Source organism: Microtus pennsylvanicus, chromosome 2 (genome assembly GCF_037038515.1).
Source record: "Microtus pennsylvanicus isolate mMicPen1 chromosome 2, mMicPen1.hap1, whole genome shotgun sequence".
NCBI lineage: Eukaryota > Metazoa > Chordata > Mammalia > Rodentia > Cricetidae > Microtus > Microtus pennsylvanicus.
Window position 1 is genome coordinate 145,679,038 of NC_134580.1, and position 16,074 is coordinate 145,695,111.

Consider the following 16,074-nt stretch of genomic DNA (forward strand, 5'->3'; position numbering starts at 1 on the left):
GGGATAGACTGGCTCCTTAAGGCTAAAGCAAGTTCCAGGGAGCAATGGGCCCTGTTTCTTTCTTTCAGCCAATCATTTTCGTGCTCCTGTGGGAGTGTCCCCCTGGGACCTGTCTTCACTTTTTATCATTTTCTGCCCAACCATTTATTAATTGACCTCAGCTGATGACAGAAACCAGGTAGCTCCTATTTTTCAGAGGTGCCTCAAACCAGCTGAAGTGATTACACAACACTCCCCAAAGCATTTATTTCCTTCACCACTGGGCTTCTTTGAGAGCCCTGGGAAGCAGAGAAAGGGAGAGGAGCTTTTGGTGATCAAAGGGAGCTGGCCTCCAACTTTAGCTGTTATGCAAATTTCCAGCCTGATGTCTTTGGGACACTTTGAAGATAAGAATCACAGACTCTCTCGGGAGGCTTCAATGGGACTTCAGATGACTCTATGGTGTACAAGCCAAGGAAGAAAAGAGCAGGGAAGAATAGCAGAAGCCTCTATCCAAAGGCTTAAAAGCCAGCTGCTAACTCGGGTCCTCTCTTGCTAGGGAGAAACACAGGTTAGGAGCAGGCAGGTCAGACAGGGACCAGTTGGTATTTCCCTTGATGCATTCCAGAAGATGTCCTTTAAGGTTTTGGGTGTGTGTGTGTGCGGATGTGTGTGCACGCACGCACACGTGCATGTTTTGGTATATGTTGAGTCAAACTGAGGCAGGATAGAGTAATAGGGATCCACTTTCCCTTAGACCAAGGTTCAGAGCATTTCTCTTTCTAATAAACCCCAACTCCTCCTTCTTCTCTTCCTCCTCCTCCTTCTTTTTTAAAGACTTATTCATTTTTATATACATTGTTCTGTGTGAAGGTGTCCTCAGGTCCTCTGGAGCTGGAGTTTCAGACAGTTGTGGGCTGCCATGTGGGAGCTGGGAATTGAACCCAGGTCCTTAAGAAGAATAGCCAACACTCTTAATCCCTGAGCCATCTCTCCAGCCTTCTCTGAGTTTGCTTTTTACAGGCTCATCCCCAAATTCTTTTCTGTCTCAAAGCCAGGGATCTGGGTTTGGCCTAGTTGGGGGGTCACTTAAAAGATTCGAGGAACTCCTCAGGCTGATGCAGTGTGCTTCTGTCCTTGGAGCCTCACAGTGCATGAACCTCGCAGTACCTGCCACAGGCCGCTCAGCTTTAGTTGCAGTTCCTGGAAACCTATTGCCCGGTGGTGATTGTTGCTGAATCAATAGCTTTAACTAGTTAGGGATGGCTCCCCGAGGGCAGGTGTCTTTGACCTTAGAGGCGGTCATTAGAGGGTACTGTGAAAGCTGCCTTAATTGCCACAGGCTTGCTAACTGCCCTCAGGCAGCGCTCACAGAAACAGTGGCAATTGCAGGGAGCTCACTGCCCCCCCACCCGCCCCCCCTTCTGCTCATACTGTGCAGGAGAGGTTTACTTGAGGCAGGCAGGGAATGGGGAATATTCTAGTACTGAGATACAGCTGAGGCTCTCCTGAGGGAGTCAAGGTGTGAAGGCCTTAGGAGCGGGCAGAAGTGGCAACTTTAAACTTTCAGATACGAGCATTTCAGCATCTTTGAACCACACCCACTACTTGGTACAAAAGTGAACCAGAGGGGCTGAAGCTTCAAGCTGAACGGCACACTAAAACACGGACGGAGGACCGTCCATACAGCTAGCCATCCCTTCCGGAGCAAAGGCTAAGGAAAGCTAAATGGTGAGCCTGGGATCATAATTCTGCCTCTCTACCATCTCGAACATTTATCCTGAGTTTGCGGCTACGAGAAACAATTTTAGCTGACGCAAAATGAAGACGAACAGTAATAAAATACAGTTGAATATTTCTTGCTCTATCAGCCGGTAAGAAGAAACACAGTTGCTGCTGCCAAGGTTTACATCCTGCTGGGCAGAATGCCTTTCACACGCTCCTCAGTGAACCAAGACTGGAGGTCCCAGTTTTTGAGTTTTCTCTTCCAGTGTCCTCACCTGGACCCTCCAAGGTGTAGCTTTATAATAATCCATGATTTATATCTCTGCCCTTCCCCTTCCTTTGAGAGGGTGCTCTAGAGGAGTGATCCTAACCTTAGGCTGTCTTTCTCTCCCGAGGACTCAGGTATGTCTCCAGTTCATGGCAGCAGCTTTAGTTGTGGGGAGACTCCCAGCTGTGTGTGGGAAAAAAAGGTAGCTGGGAATCTATGAGTCAGGGAAACGGGAGTCCACAGACACTGGGGAGATTGCATTTGTCTAGCTAGTGAATTTATTTGAACCTAGACCATTGTTAACACCTCGAACTGTGGGTCCAAGGGTCCCCAAATTTTCATGGCTTTTGCTTTCGTGTTTCGGTTTTATTAGGTATAAAAACTCAGGATGTGCAGAATTTTCCATTTTTTTAAGTGCTAGAAGCAGATACAAAGAGAATTTTGTGCAGTTGTAATTTTTTGGAGACTATGAGGACAGGAAAAATTATGTCTGGGGGCAAAGTTGTTGGGAGGCCCTACGTTAAACCTCTCCTGTTAAATTGAGTTGCTACCAAGACCATTGGTTATACAGATTGTACAGTGGCCATTAATGTTATTCTGAGAGACTGGGAGAGGTGGCACCCAGGGCTCCCATGACTCCTGGGATGGGGGAGGGGCGGGGAAATCTTTCTTCAATTTCGTTTGCTCTTTTCATCAATTCATATTTTGCATCCCCCACCTTCACTGATCTACTCTCAGACTTTAAAGTGCTGGGGCCTGAATTCATCTTCTTTAGCTGACAGCGTGGGAAGTTTTATCATAGATCTGACAGTCCAGTAAATGCCTTTGCCCGGATTTTATGAATAAATGGAGAATGAGCTGGAACTTGACTGCGGCTATCTGGATGCACCGAACATCCCGCAACCTTGGTCTCTCCGTGAAGGTCCCTTCAATCAGTTTCTGTTTTTTTCTTATTCATCACCCTTCATACAGAAACCCAAACTAATATGAAATTGCTTTTGTGCTGTAACATTATTTGATATGTAATCTCTAATATCTGTCAAAACCTGCAAGATATATTCAGGTGGTAGAGGCAGATTGGATCCAACACTTAAGCAGTGACAAATAACTGTGGATGACAGGCGACTCAGAGAGAGAGAGAGAGAGAGAGAGAGAGAGAGAGAGAGAGAGAGAGGATGAACATCAAGGGAAATAGAAAAATACTTTTCTTTGTGTGAGTCATTTCCCTGGAGGTCCATGCAGCCATAGACTGTGTGATTTGTAAATGGACGATGGGGCATGTAGTCACATTCTGTGGCCCATGGAGTCACAGGCTCTGGACTATGCAGTCACAGACTATGGCCCATGCAGCCACAGGCTATGTGTTATGCAGTCACAGACTGGTGTACGCCCTCACAGGCTCAGGCTATGCAGTCACAGGCTCTAGGCTATACAGTCACAGGCTCAGGCTATGCAGTCACAGGCTCTAGGCTATGCAGTCACAGGCTCTAGGCTATGCAGTCACAGGCTCAGGCTATGCAGTCACAGGCTCAGGCTATGCAGTCACAGGCTTTGGGTCAAGTGGGCTCATGTGTCTAGTTGAATCTTACCTTCTGCTGCTTATTATAGCTCTAATAAGAAACCCTAAGCATTTGTACCTCAACTCTCCCTTCCTTAAAATCTATAAAGTCAATTCATAACCCTGTGTGGTTGTGACCCCCACATGATGAATACCTCTGGCAAGAGACATTCAGCGATTCTTTAAACCATGGGTGAGAAGAAATTATGGGTTGTAATAATAACACACACACACACACACACACACACACACACACACACACACATTGAAATAAGACAGAAAGTACCAGAGTGGTTCACACTTTGAGGATGAGTATTCTTTTTGGTATTTTGGTGCTAGGTGAGTGTATGTGTTTCTGGAAGCATTCTGTATTTCTCATTATATGTCATACATTTTTGGAAAGAGCCCCAAGTGCCCCTTGTTGACTGTACTTAGGGTATCAATTGATGTTCTTATTTCTGTGATGACATACCTGAAAATGAACAACTTCAGAAAAGAAAGGTCTATTTTGGTTCACAGTTTTGGGGGGCATCTACTGTAGGGATAAGGCATTAATTACCACAACCTGCCCTACAATAGTGTGTGAGGTCTCTGGGATCCCCTACCTACTCAAGTCTTGCTGAAGGAAGCAGAAAGTAAACAGGAAACACGGCCAGACTGTTGAACCTCAAGTCTAACCTGCCCACAGTGACCTACTTCCTCTGTCTCCTGAGGCTTCAGCTGCCTCCCCAGACAGCCCTGCTGGAAATCTCATGTTCAGGCACAGAAACCTATAGGGGAAATTTCATATCCACACACTGTAATTCTAGAATAGTCTTGGACATGAATGAGCTTAGACTGTTGGGAAGAATGGGAAGAGAAAATATAGGGAGAAGAGTAACTAAGCCACCCCTCCTCGATTAACTTGCTCCAGCCCTGCGTGGGACATCCCAAGTCAGAGGAGGCTGAAAGCGACAGCTGGATGTGAAGGAACCCAAGTAATGTGGCTAAGAGAGTGGACTTTGGCATCACGCCAGATTCTAGTCCCCACCCCACTATTTAGACTCCTTGGCCTTATTTAACCTGGCCTCCTGACCTCTCTGATGGCCGAGTTCCACTTCAGGCAGTGCTAACCATGATTCCAGCTTCACAGAGTCTCAGTAAACAGGGTCCCTCTACTCCCCAGGACTGACCATTTGGCTTGGCTTATCTCTGTGGTAGCAGCTGTCCTGTGTATGGTAAGCTGTTAGCAGACTCTCTGGTCTTTTTGCTACCAAACGCTAGTGACAATTTTTCCTCCCACAGGGACAACCAGGAGCGTCCCCAGTCATTGTCAGATGGCTTGTGTGTTGGGGGACACACATAAAAGAAAATGTCCCTGCCCATAAATGACCTCCTCCTCCCACAGCTGTTCAATGAAGATCAAATGCATACAAGGGACATAGCCTGTTGAGGGATGGCGTGGGCAGCGTCAGTTCAAGCAGCTGAAGGGCCTCAGTGTGAAGCTTCAGCACCCTCAGGGCAGACTGAAGAAGTGATGTTGAATCTCAGAACTAAGCTTGTGTCCCGCAGCCAGGCTGTCTGGTGTTGACTCTGTGCTGCGCCCCTTCTAACTCAGTACTCCAGAGTGAGTTATGCAAACACCCTGGCCCTGTTTGCTAATTTAGAAAACAAGACTAGAAACCGTCCCTCCATTTCAGAGCTTCTGTGAAGATGGTAGCATAACACACAGAGTGCTGAGGGCCATGCCTGGAGCCGTAATCACTTAGGGAGTGTGAGTCTTGCTTCACAACACGGATACTGATTTAAATAGACCATGAGCCAATGCCGTGAGTGTAAGCCTCACTATGATCCGTTCACCCCGCATCTCTTGGTTTAGCAAGGAAAAATCCCATAAAACGCTCAGTCCCAGGCTAACTGGTACTGCTGGGCACACACCACAGGACCTGCAGAGTGGTGGCTGTCTGAGTTTGTCAGTGACATAGTCCGTAGTTGGTGTGTGATAAACGTTGGCTCTAGCCTTGGTGCGTTTGTGTAGTGTGTGTGTGTGTGCAGGTGCTGTGAAAATGGGAGCAGGGAACAAGTTTGGGTGTTGCTCCTCAGGTGTTGTCTGCTTTATTTTGAGAAAAGGTCTCTCACTGGTCTGGAATTCACCAAGCAGCCTAAGCTGGCTAGTTGGTTAGTGAGCCCCAGGGGTCCTGATGGCTCAAGTACATATCATGTCTGGCATTTTTTTTTTTAAAAAGATGGGCCTTGTTGTTCTCAGTTCCCCAAGCTTGAAAGGCAAGCACATTACAGAGTGAAACATCTCCCCATCTCCTGACAGCTCCCTGTGATTACTAACGATATTTCTCAGTAGAAAGCATTCAAGCCAAACCGATCCTGCAGTGTGAGAAGCAGCCATGGTCTGGGCTCCAGGCTCAGCCCAGCACCAAGAGGCATGCTCAGCCTGGGGTCGGACTTGCACAAAGCTTTCTGTTGAGAGACAAATACTTAAGGTCAAGCTTAGCCAGCTGGTAAGACTTAGCCAAAGGAGTTGTAAACCACACACCTTTTAAAAATTGACCTAGAAAACAGAGTTTCAGAGTCTTGTGCTAGACAATAAGTTATTTATATAAATAAATGCGGCCTGCAGAAATAGGCACTGTGGATAGGGTTTTCTTATCAAGTGGATGATGTCATGTTTGTCTTCCAGTTTTCTCAGCGGTCAGGATGGTTTGAATGATCTCAGTAGGCTCACCTGAGCTCTCTCAGCCTCCTGCTAGCCTGAAAAGACAAGACCTTAAGTAGTTCCAATCCTGCCTTGGAACCAGAGATTCATTTTGTCTTGCTAACTTACAGTGGGGTTGGAGCAGACAATCATCACTGTCTGCATTAACTCCATCTTCTCCTTAGATTTTTCCTTAGAAAAACCCCAATTTTGTTTTGGGAAAGTAATGATTATATTTGAAAATAGTTTGCTAGATTCTTTGAAGTGTGATGGAGATAGTTATGGCCAATGAGATGTGTGCAGAAGTCCCTGAAGAAGCCTCCTCAGTAAAATGAACCTCTAGAGGCAGAGACATCTATCTTTCATTATCCTTCATCTTGTATAGGATGCAGATGGATCTTCCCTGTCACATTCTGCTTCATGTTGCTTAGGATTCAGGAGGATCATCCCTGACACACCCTCCTTCATCTTCTGTAGGATGCAGGTGGATGTCTGAAAGTGGAGTGCCTTGTTTTTAAAGGGCACAAAGGTTCTTGGTAAAAATGCCAGAGAAAAAGATAGAAGGACCTTGGATCCTTCATGACTCCCCATGAGTAGTTATGCCAACATGCATGCCTAGGTAAGGACTTATTGTATAAAAGATCTTCTTGCTCTCAGGAGATGGCTGTGTAATCATTAAGACCAGAACTGAGATTCCCCAGAACCCTTGTGAATGCTGGGTAGGTGTGGTGGTTCACCTGCAATTCCAGCATCAGAAGGCACGAGATGGGAGCTCCTCAAAGCAGATTGTAGCTAAGGTAGCACTTCCCTCCAGCCCTCTACCTGATTTTCCTGCTCCCAACCCCACCTGCTCCAAGTCTACCCATAAATTCTCCAGGGAGATCCTTGTGTGTACCCTTAACCCTTTGTCTTAGGGTTTCTATTGCTGTGAAGAGACACCATGACCATGGGAAAACATTTAATTAGGTGACTTACAGTTCAGAGGTTCAGTCCATTATCATGGTGGAACATGGTGGCATGCATGCAGACATGGTACTGGAGAAGGTAACAGAAAGCAGACTGATACTGGGTGTGGCTTGAGCACAGGAGACCTCAAAGCCCTCCCCTACAGTGACACAGTTCCTCCAACAAGGCCATACCTACTCCACCAAAGTCATACCCCTTAATAGTGCCACTCCTTATGAGTTTATGTGGGCTAATTGCATTCAAACTACCATAGCCCTCTTTGTTACTTATCTTTTCTGGGTTTCACCACAACAACGCTTATAAAGGAAAACATTTAATTAGGTGGCTTACAGGTCCAGAAGTTTACTCCGTTATTGTCATGGCAGGAAGCAGGTAGACATGGTGCTGGAGAAGGAGCCAAGAGTTTTGCATCTAGATCAGCAGGCAGCAGGAAGAGAGAGTGATATTGGGCCTGGCTAGAGCTTCTGAAACCTCAAACTCCACTTCCAGTGACACACTTCCTCCAAAAAAGCCACACCTACTCCAATGAGGCTCTATGTCCTAAATCTTTCAAATAATGCCATTCCCTATGAGCCTATAGGGGGCCACCTTCTTTCAAACCACCAGGCACCAAGCATAGTCTTGATTGATCCAGTGGGCATTTCTTTCACTTCCAGTTATATGATATAATATTTATGTATTGTCAGAAGAACAAACACATCTTAGATTATATTTCTCACACTAATGCAAACACATAATAAATAAAATTTTAATGCCTTTTCACACAGAAAGGGAACTGGGAAGTCCATGTTTTGTAAGCTATGAAGGTCACTTTTTCATTTCAAAAGGAATTTTTCTCATTTCTTCTTGTTCATTTTTCTCTCCACAGTTTTCCATCTGTGGATAAAAGGATATACATCTGCACTCAAAAGGTGGGGGGAGAAAGAGTAGATTCGACGCACATGTGGGGCCCAATGTGTGGCACATACTTTGTTCCCAGGAGACTGTTTTCATACCTCTCACTTCAGCTGTGTGCCCCCAGCTCCCTGCACGATACACTCTTCCCCCGCTTTGCTGGAGAACACTGGAATTATGAAAGCAGCTTCCCTGAAGAATGGGGTCCGCTATCATCTGCAGAAGCTATCATTTCTACCTGAATTTAATTAAGACCCAGGACTCCCTTTCCAGCCATTACAGCGCTATCTTGGCCTCTCTCTTCTAATGATTTCCTTCTGTAGAACTGTTTGTAAAACTCATGCTCCAAACACAACAAGCAGAGCACTTGGCACTGCTATTAATTCAAAGACCCAATTAGCTAGCTCTCATTGGAAGAATCATCACAATTTCAGGCTGGCCCGAGTTTTCTGTTGTATGGAATCTTTCCCCAGCCTTACGGTAACTCCTTTATATACTCTTGAGGGAAGAAAGCCATTGGTTATTAGAAAACTGTGTATTTACTCATTATATTACACTGTACCACATCAGAAGGTATGGGGATTCTGTAGTATGTTATAAAACTGTCAAATATAATTTATATGTAAATATCCCATGCAAAGGGTTCCTTGTATTTTTTTTTTCTACTTCACACAGAAGATACCCACAGAGTGAGCCAAGACAGGCAGAATGATAGATCCCACAGCAACGAGAAAACACATGTATGCAAAGTTGCCGGAGGAAAGATGAAAAAAGCTTCCCTTGGATCAACGTACTTAGATTCTGTCTAAGAAATATGAGGGTTTCTCTTCTCTAGCAGACAGAGACGTATGGTGCATCCCCTCTCGTGCTAAATATGCTCATTTCCTACCTGTTTCCCCATGCCTGCGGTGGAAGTTACAGAGGCATTGCAGAAATGCGTGCCAGGAGGAGGAATTTGTAGGAAAAGATGTTTATGGAAGAGAGGGGAGCAGTGTTGCTGGGGAGGTGTGAGTTTGTTGAGAGGAGTAGACAGAGATGAATTCAGGGTTGAAAACTGCAAGACAGAGATAGAGAGGCGACAATTCAGAGAGCATCTAGCCTGTCCCTGACCAGAGACAGAGAGGCGACAATCCAGAGAGCATCTAGTCTGTCCCTGACCAGAGACAGAGAGGTGACAATCCAGAGAGCATCTAGCCTGTCCCTGACCAGAGACAGAGAGGCAACAATTCAGAGAGCATCTAGCCTGTCCCTGACCAGGTTCGTATCAAGCAGTGTGAGAGAACTGGGTGGATTTTCCACTCCTCCCCGTGAAGGAGTTATTCATGGATGACTGTGGTATTCCCTTCCCGACTCCCCTGCCAGAACTTTGCATGCAGTGTTGGGACTGCGTCATCCCCGAGATGAGATGCAGAAGGTGCGATGTGTTGCTCATCCGCTGGACTCACGTTGGTTAACCTGCCTGACGGGTATGATGCCCTGGGTGCTGGGAAAGGATAAAAGCAGAAATTGCCTTCATCTCAGTATCCATGGCAGCCACGATCATCAATCACAACTTTGTTTCCTGGGCACTTTAGATGAAATCTGAGGTCCTTATCATGGTGCTCACCAAGTCATCTAACTCACACCCCTGGCATGCTCATATTAATTCTAACCTGATGCTCAACTTCAAAATCTTATACTGCTCTTGTAGAAGACCTGAGTTCTGTTCCCAGCACCTAGTTCAAGTGACTCACAATTGTTTTTAATTCCAGCTTTTGAGGCCTTCACAAGTACCTACACCTAAGCACACATACCCACATACACACAATTACAAGTAAAATAAGCCTTAAGAAAATAAAACTTAAAATAAATCTACACCAATCATATTCAGGTCTATGACTTTCTGTTCCCATACTTTTCCCATATTGTGTTGATCTTTTCTAGCATGTTACAAAATTCTGTTCAGTTTAATGACTTTGGCTTATTATGGTTCTCCTTTCTATAATGTAAGTTTTATGACGGCAGAGATCTTTGTTTCATTTACTGACCTTAAGCACCCAGAGAAGCATCCTATACAAAGGAGGAATTTAGTAAATATTTAATTGGAACAGACAGAAAACAGTGCAAGAAATTCTAGGCTTACATGTGTGCTAATATGTGCATGTATATATATAGATACACATATGTAGGTCTGTGAGTAGTAAGTACATGTGTTCACACATGCACCAGCAATTCAGAAGTTCAGCCTATCAAATTTGTAAATAAGTATGACTACTAGGATTATGGGATTTGCAGTAAATTGAATTTGTTTTACCAATGTCGGTTCATGTTGCCTAATCTATGTACAGAATAAACAAATAGTCTTATAATCTCTAAAAAATACTTACAAAATAGTAGGCCTTCTGGAATATTTACTCAGACTTGATTTCATCAGACTGGTTGAATCAGGCAGTAGAATTGGCTTGCTTTTTTTTTTGAGACAGTTAATTGCGGTTTTGTGAGAAAGTCTCCTTGGGGAAATCAGTTCAATGAGCTCTGTGGGGCTCTGAGGTCTGGGAGCTTCTGGGCATGGAGGACATACCAAGTCTCCATGGCCTTCCTGATCCTGCATTGAGCATGCTCTTGAATTGGAGCCCCTGTGAGCACCAGACCAAGTCAAATTAACTTGCATCTGTCTCATTTTTTAGCTAAATATCACACATTTTAGCTTATTTGGAATTATTAAAATTGATTTTTGTGCTATTATTTATATGGCTTCCACATATTTTTATTTTCTTGCTTAGAAATTCAGACAAGTGCATTATTAAAAATGCAGACACAGGGCTGCAGAAATGACTCAGGCGTGAGGAGGACATACTGATGCTGCAGAGGACCCTGGGGAGTTTCCAGCATCCACACAAGGACTCATAATTGCTTCTTACCCCAGTTCAGAGCCTGCATCCTGTAGTGTATACAAACTCATACAGGCACACACAAAAAAATTTTTAAAAAGACTTTTAAAATGAGACATAAATGAACAAAAATTAATAAGAATGAAACAATGAAGTTTCCAACCAATAGATATATCTATGTTTAATATTTTGCAATTTCATTTGTTATTTCTATTCATGTGCAGATCCAATTTTATTTAAAATATCATTCAATAATCTCTTTAAAAATTGTCGACAGTGGTTTCTGTCCTGCCTGGTCCCACAGCCGTTAAGTCCCAAGGAAATACACAGAGATCTACATTTATCATAAACTGGTTGGCTTATTAGCTCAGGCTTTGTATTAACTCTTACATCCTATGTTAACTCATACTTCTTGCCTGTGTTAGCCATGTGGCTTGGTACCTTTTTATCAGCGAGGCATTCTCATCTTGCTTCCTCTGCATCTGGGTGACAACTAAAGACTGAGCCTTTCCTCTTCTCAGAATTCTCCTGTTCTCATCGCCCCAGCTCTACTTCCTCCCTGGTTATCCACATACACTTCCTACCTGGATACTGGCCAATCAGCGTTTTATTAAAATACAAGTAACAAATATTTCCAGGGTACAAGACCATTGTTCCATAGCAAAACATGAAGAAGAATTTTTAGATTACTGAAAATTCTAAAATTCATGCTTTATTCAGTTCTTATATTTTATTATGTGGGTTGTGCACAAAGCAGTCTCTGTTCCATACTGCAACATTTAGGTGTTTTTGCAAACTGTCTCCTGGTATAAATGATGTTTCAATGACAATTCATGAATGCATATCTTCTGTTGTTAGAATCCTAGAAGGGAAGTCACTGAATCGAGGGCATATGTCACTGTGACTGTTTTTAGAAATAGTTCAATAAATCTATGGTCTTTAAGCTTATTTTCACTATGCCTACTTGAGTGCTTCCTTGCTCTGAATAAATATTACCATCAAGAAAAATAGATTTGTTTTCCCTTAAGAGATGAATCTTGAAATCCTTCCTGTAGATACTAGAATGAACAATCCAACTATGACCCTTCATGAAGCATGCTGCATTCTCGGTGGGGAAGAGACAGTTCTTTATGTGTCCAGGAGCTGCTTCCAATCAGGAAGGGGCATTTGAGGATAAACTGCAGCAATCTCCTTTCTTTATTAATGAACTTATTAGACTTTCAGTTAACTCTCCAGCTCTGTCTTCTTGGACAAGTGATGAAGCTCAGAGGTCAACTATATTACTAGGCAGCACTGACCAGATCAAAGCTCCCACCCAGTCAAGACACATGTAGGTCTTGGAGCAGCCATGGGTGAGCCATAGTCATGTGATAGGGAGCAACATCTTAGGGTGCTTCTGTGTGTGAGGAGGCTGATCATGAGGCATGTGTCTTGAGTGGAACCTGGGCTCCCACAAAGAGAAGAACATCTGCTCCCAGCTTTTCCTGTTGTCTGGAGAGAGCCAGGGGTGTCCAGGGGCTGTGTTATGAATCTCCACACTTAATTGGTACCCCAAAGATGATCCCAGTAGTGCTACAGTTATCAGGACCAGTGCTAAGTCTGTTAATCAAGTAACAGAGTTCAAGCCTTGAACTTAGTGTCTTTCCTGTCTAAAAGGGGAAGTAATGGTATATATTTGCTGGTTATAAGGGTGTAAGGAGGCAGACACAAGAACAGACTTAGATCCCAGTTCATAGTGTGAGTAACAGTTGTACACACACACATACACACACACACACACACACACACACACACACACACACACACGAGAAAAGGATGCTATAAATTTACTCTCAATTGGTATAGTTCTTGCCTAGTATGCCTGGGCTCTGTGTTCAATCTCTAGTGCCAAATAACAAGGTATTATGGCTCATGCCTATGTTCCAGCACTTAGGAGATAGAGGAGGCAGGAGGATCAAATGGTCAAGGTCACCCTCAGCTACATAGTTTGAGATCAAGGTCCAGCATGTACTAGATGAGTCCTTGTTAAAAAAAAAAGAAAGAAATGGAAAAAGAAAGAATAAGCTGGAGTTATCTCATACCATAAAACTTTTTACCTTGCAAGCAAGAAGTCCCAAGTTTGCTCTCCAGAATCCACATAAAAATGAAGGGTGTAATAGTGGTACTCACCTGTAATTCCAGCCCTGGGGTAATGAATGCTTGGGCTCTGGGGCTCTCTGGCCAATCTAGCCTGCATAGTGAGCTCCAGGGTATTGAGAGATCCTGTCTTCAAAAGAGGAAGGATGCTGATGGCACCCAGAAAACAGGACTGAGAGTTGTCCTCTGACTCCATATGCAAACAGACGTACATGCATGTGCTCCAGTCCTCGTAGGCACACACATGCACACAGACATAGACAAAGAAGAGTAACGAGATGTTACAGTGAGAGCTGTGAAGTCAATCTGCCCTCAAAGGACTCTGGTTGGCTGATGCTCTCCTGCCACCCACCAGAATTTTCTCTCCTTGTGTTAGAAATGACTTCGTTTCATAACATGGAATGTTGGAATTATAAATAATAATTATATAATTATAATGTTAGAATTATAATACTATAAATGATTATTTTGTTCTAAAAGAAAACAATACGGCAGAAAACATTGATTTTTAAAAAAATTTGGATTAATATGAATTGATGTGGGAGTGTCATATATCAATCTGTTGATTTCATTGGTTAAGTAATAAACAAACTGCTTGGGCTCATAGCTTAGAACATAGGTGGGTGGAGTAAACAGAACAGAATGCTGGGAGGAAGAGGAAGTGAAGTAAGACGCCTCAGACAGAGACGCCATGCTCCGTTCTCCCCGACAGTCGCGATTCAGCTCCGACCCAGGATGGACGTAGGCTGGAATCTTCCCGGTAAGCTCACCTTGGGGTGCAACACAGATGATTAGAAATGGGCTAAATTAATATGTGAGAATTAGCCTAGAAGAGGCTAGATAGAAATGGGCCAAGCAGTGTTTAAAAGAATACAGTGTCCATGTAATTATTTCGGGGCATAAGCTAGAGCTAGCCATGTGGGCGGCCGGGGTGCCGGGGATGCAGCCCCGCCGCTCCTATTACTACAATGAATGATAGTGTTACAGTTTGCAAAAACATCCAAAAGTTGATATTTTTTGAGATTACAAAAATTGTTACAGCTGGGTCAAAGTGGCACATACCTTTAATCCCAGTACTCTTGAAAACAAGCAAACAAAATTGTTACTTAAAAATTCCACACCAATATATATTGCACGTGGAGCATTGCACCTCCCCCATACCCTCATCTTCTCTCTTTTATCAATTCCTCCATTCTCCTGTTAGTCCTAAAAGTAATTTCATATCTACTTTCATGATTCCAGTCACCAATACCAACAACCAAGAATTGGGACCTCGTAACATTAAAATGCCCCTGCGCTGTTCAGCAGAGGAGGCAAAGTGAGAAGACAATCCATGGGACCTCTCCTAGCCATACTTCTGACAGTAAATTTATATGTAAAATATGCAAATAACTAAAAAACCTTAACAACAGAATAATTATACAAACCAACCAATCAGTGGCCCAATATACTGGACTGTTCCAAAAATACGGAACAGAGATGGTCAATACACACCTGGACTTCTCGGAAAGTCTTAGACAGGCAAGGGTGCCCTTTGGTTTGGCGGTAGAGAACCGCTGATGGTGAAGCTTGCTTTAATGTCAAAGATTTGCTGGCTGTGTTGCATGGATTTTCTAGACATCCCAGATAGGTAGCATTTTAGGAGCACAATCAGACACAGGGGAAGAGCAGATAGAGAGGAAGGAGATGAAGGGCTGGAGAGAACCTCAATCAACAAGACAACATATTCAGGCAAAGCATCTCTCAGCCTTCATTGTAACTTGGGGAAAATACCAAGTATATGTTCATTTCATTGATAGGAGACCAGAGAGACAGATAACGCAAATTCTCCAGTACCTCTTGGTTGGTAAGATATGACTTTCTTAGCTCTCTGGACTGGAGAATTCAGGGGAGGCTCCATGTGCCTCCTGCGCATCTCCTGCAGGTCTTTATGGAACTGTTCTTCTCTACTGAGTGGAATGGGATGCACAGGTACAGTGCCCCAAAGACTGCAGAGTCCACGAAGCTAATGGTAAGTTCCCCAGGCCTGGGGACTCTAAGAAAGCCTGCTCGAACACCAGCAGGAAAGCGTGGTCTTGGCTTTGTTTCTTGGAGGCTCTGAATAGTGCATAATAATGCAATTGCTTCAGCTGCTCCAAGCTTGAGTCTCCCCATGATGCCTTTGGGTCTCTTTGACTTCCTTAAGGCCCCACCAATCAGTATCAATGTACACTGTGATGGCTTCTCTAGGTACCATTCTTGTAGCCTAAGTGGTGTCTTGACTGTTAGTAGGCTTTGCTTATAAAAATGATTGTTCTTGCCTTTGGAGCAGAGAGAGCTGCCTCTGAAGTGTTTGCAAACTGCTACCAAGTTTGGATGCTCTAGGCAAGTCCTATGCCTGGCATGTTTTTCTGCTATGAAAGGAATCTTTTATGTTCTTAATGTCACCTGGCCAAGGGTGCATCATTGTTCATGCTCCCTTGATTCCCAAGACTGTCTTAGGGTTCATTTGCCGTGGGCCCTATGAATCCCATCTCTTTGACTCTATACTGTCCCCAGTGGACTGGGATCGTGTCTGCATTATTTATCCCTGAATCTGCTTTATTTCCAATAACATCTGAAGAACAGGCAACACAGAGTTGAAACTCTCCCTCTGGAAAAATTTAGCCATGCTCACAAAACTTTGGGAAGACACCGCAAAGCTAATCAAGCAGACGGCATAGAGCTCACCACATAAAAGTTCCTCTCAGTGCTTTAGTCCAGCAGGCACCTTCATCTCTACTGTGAAACTTTGCCTTGGGTAATTCAGGCAGCCTTTGGATGCTTCCAGCATTTGTGATCTTCTGTCACATCTCATGTCAAGTTAGCATGTTGGAAGATGAAACTATAGATGATATGCTGAGAGATATAGATGGATGATGGTGGGTGGGTGTATGTATGAGTTGTTGGATGGATAGATTGATGGGCAGGTTGATAAATGGGTGGATGAATAGACGGCAGGTAGATGTAT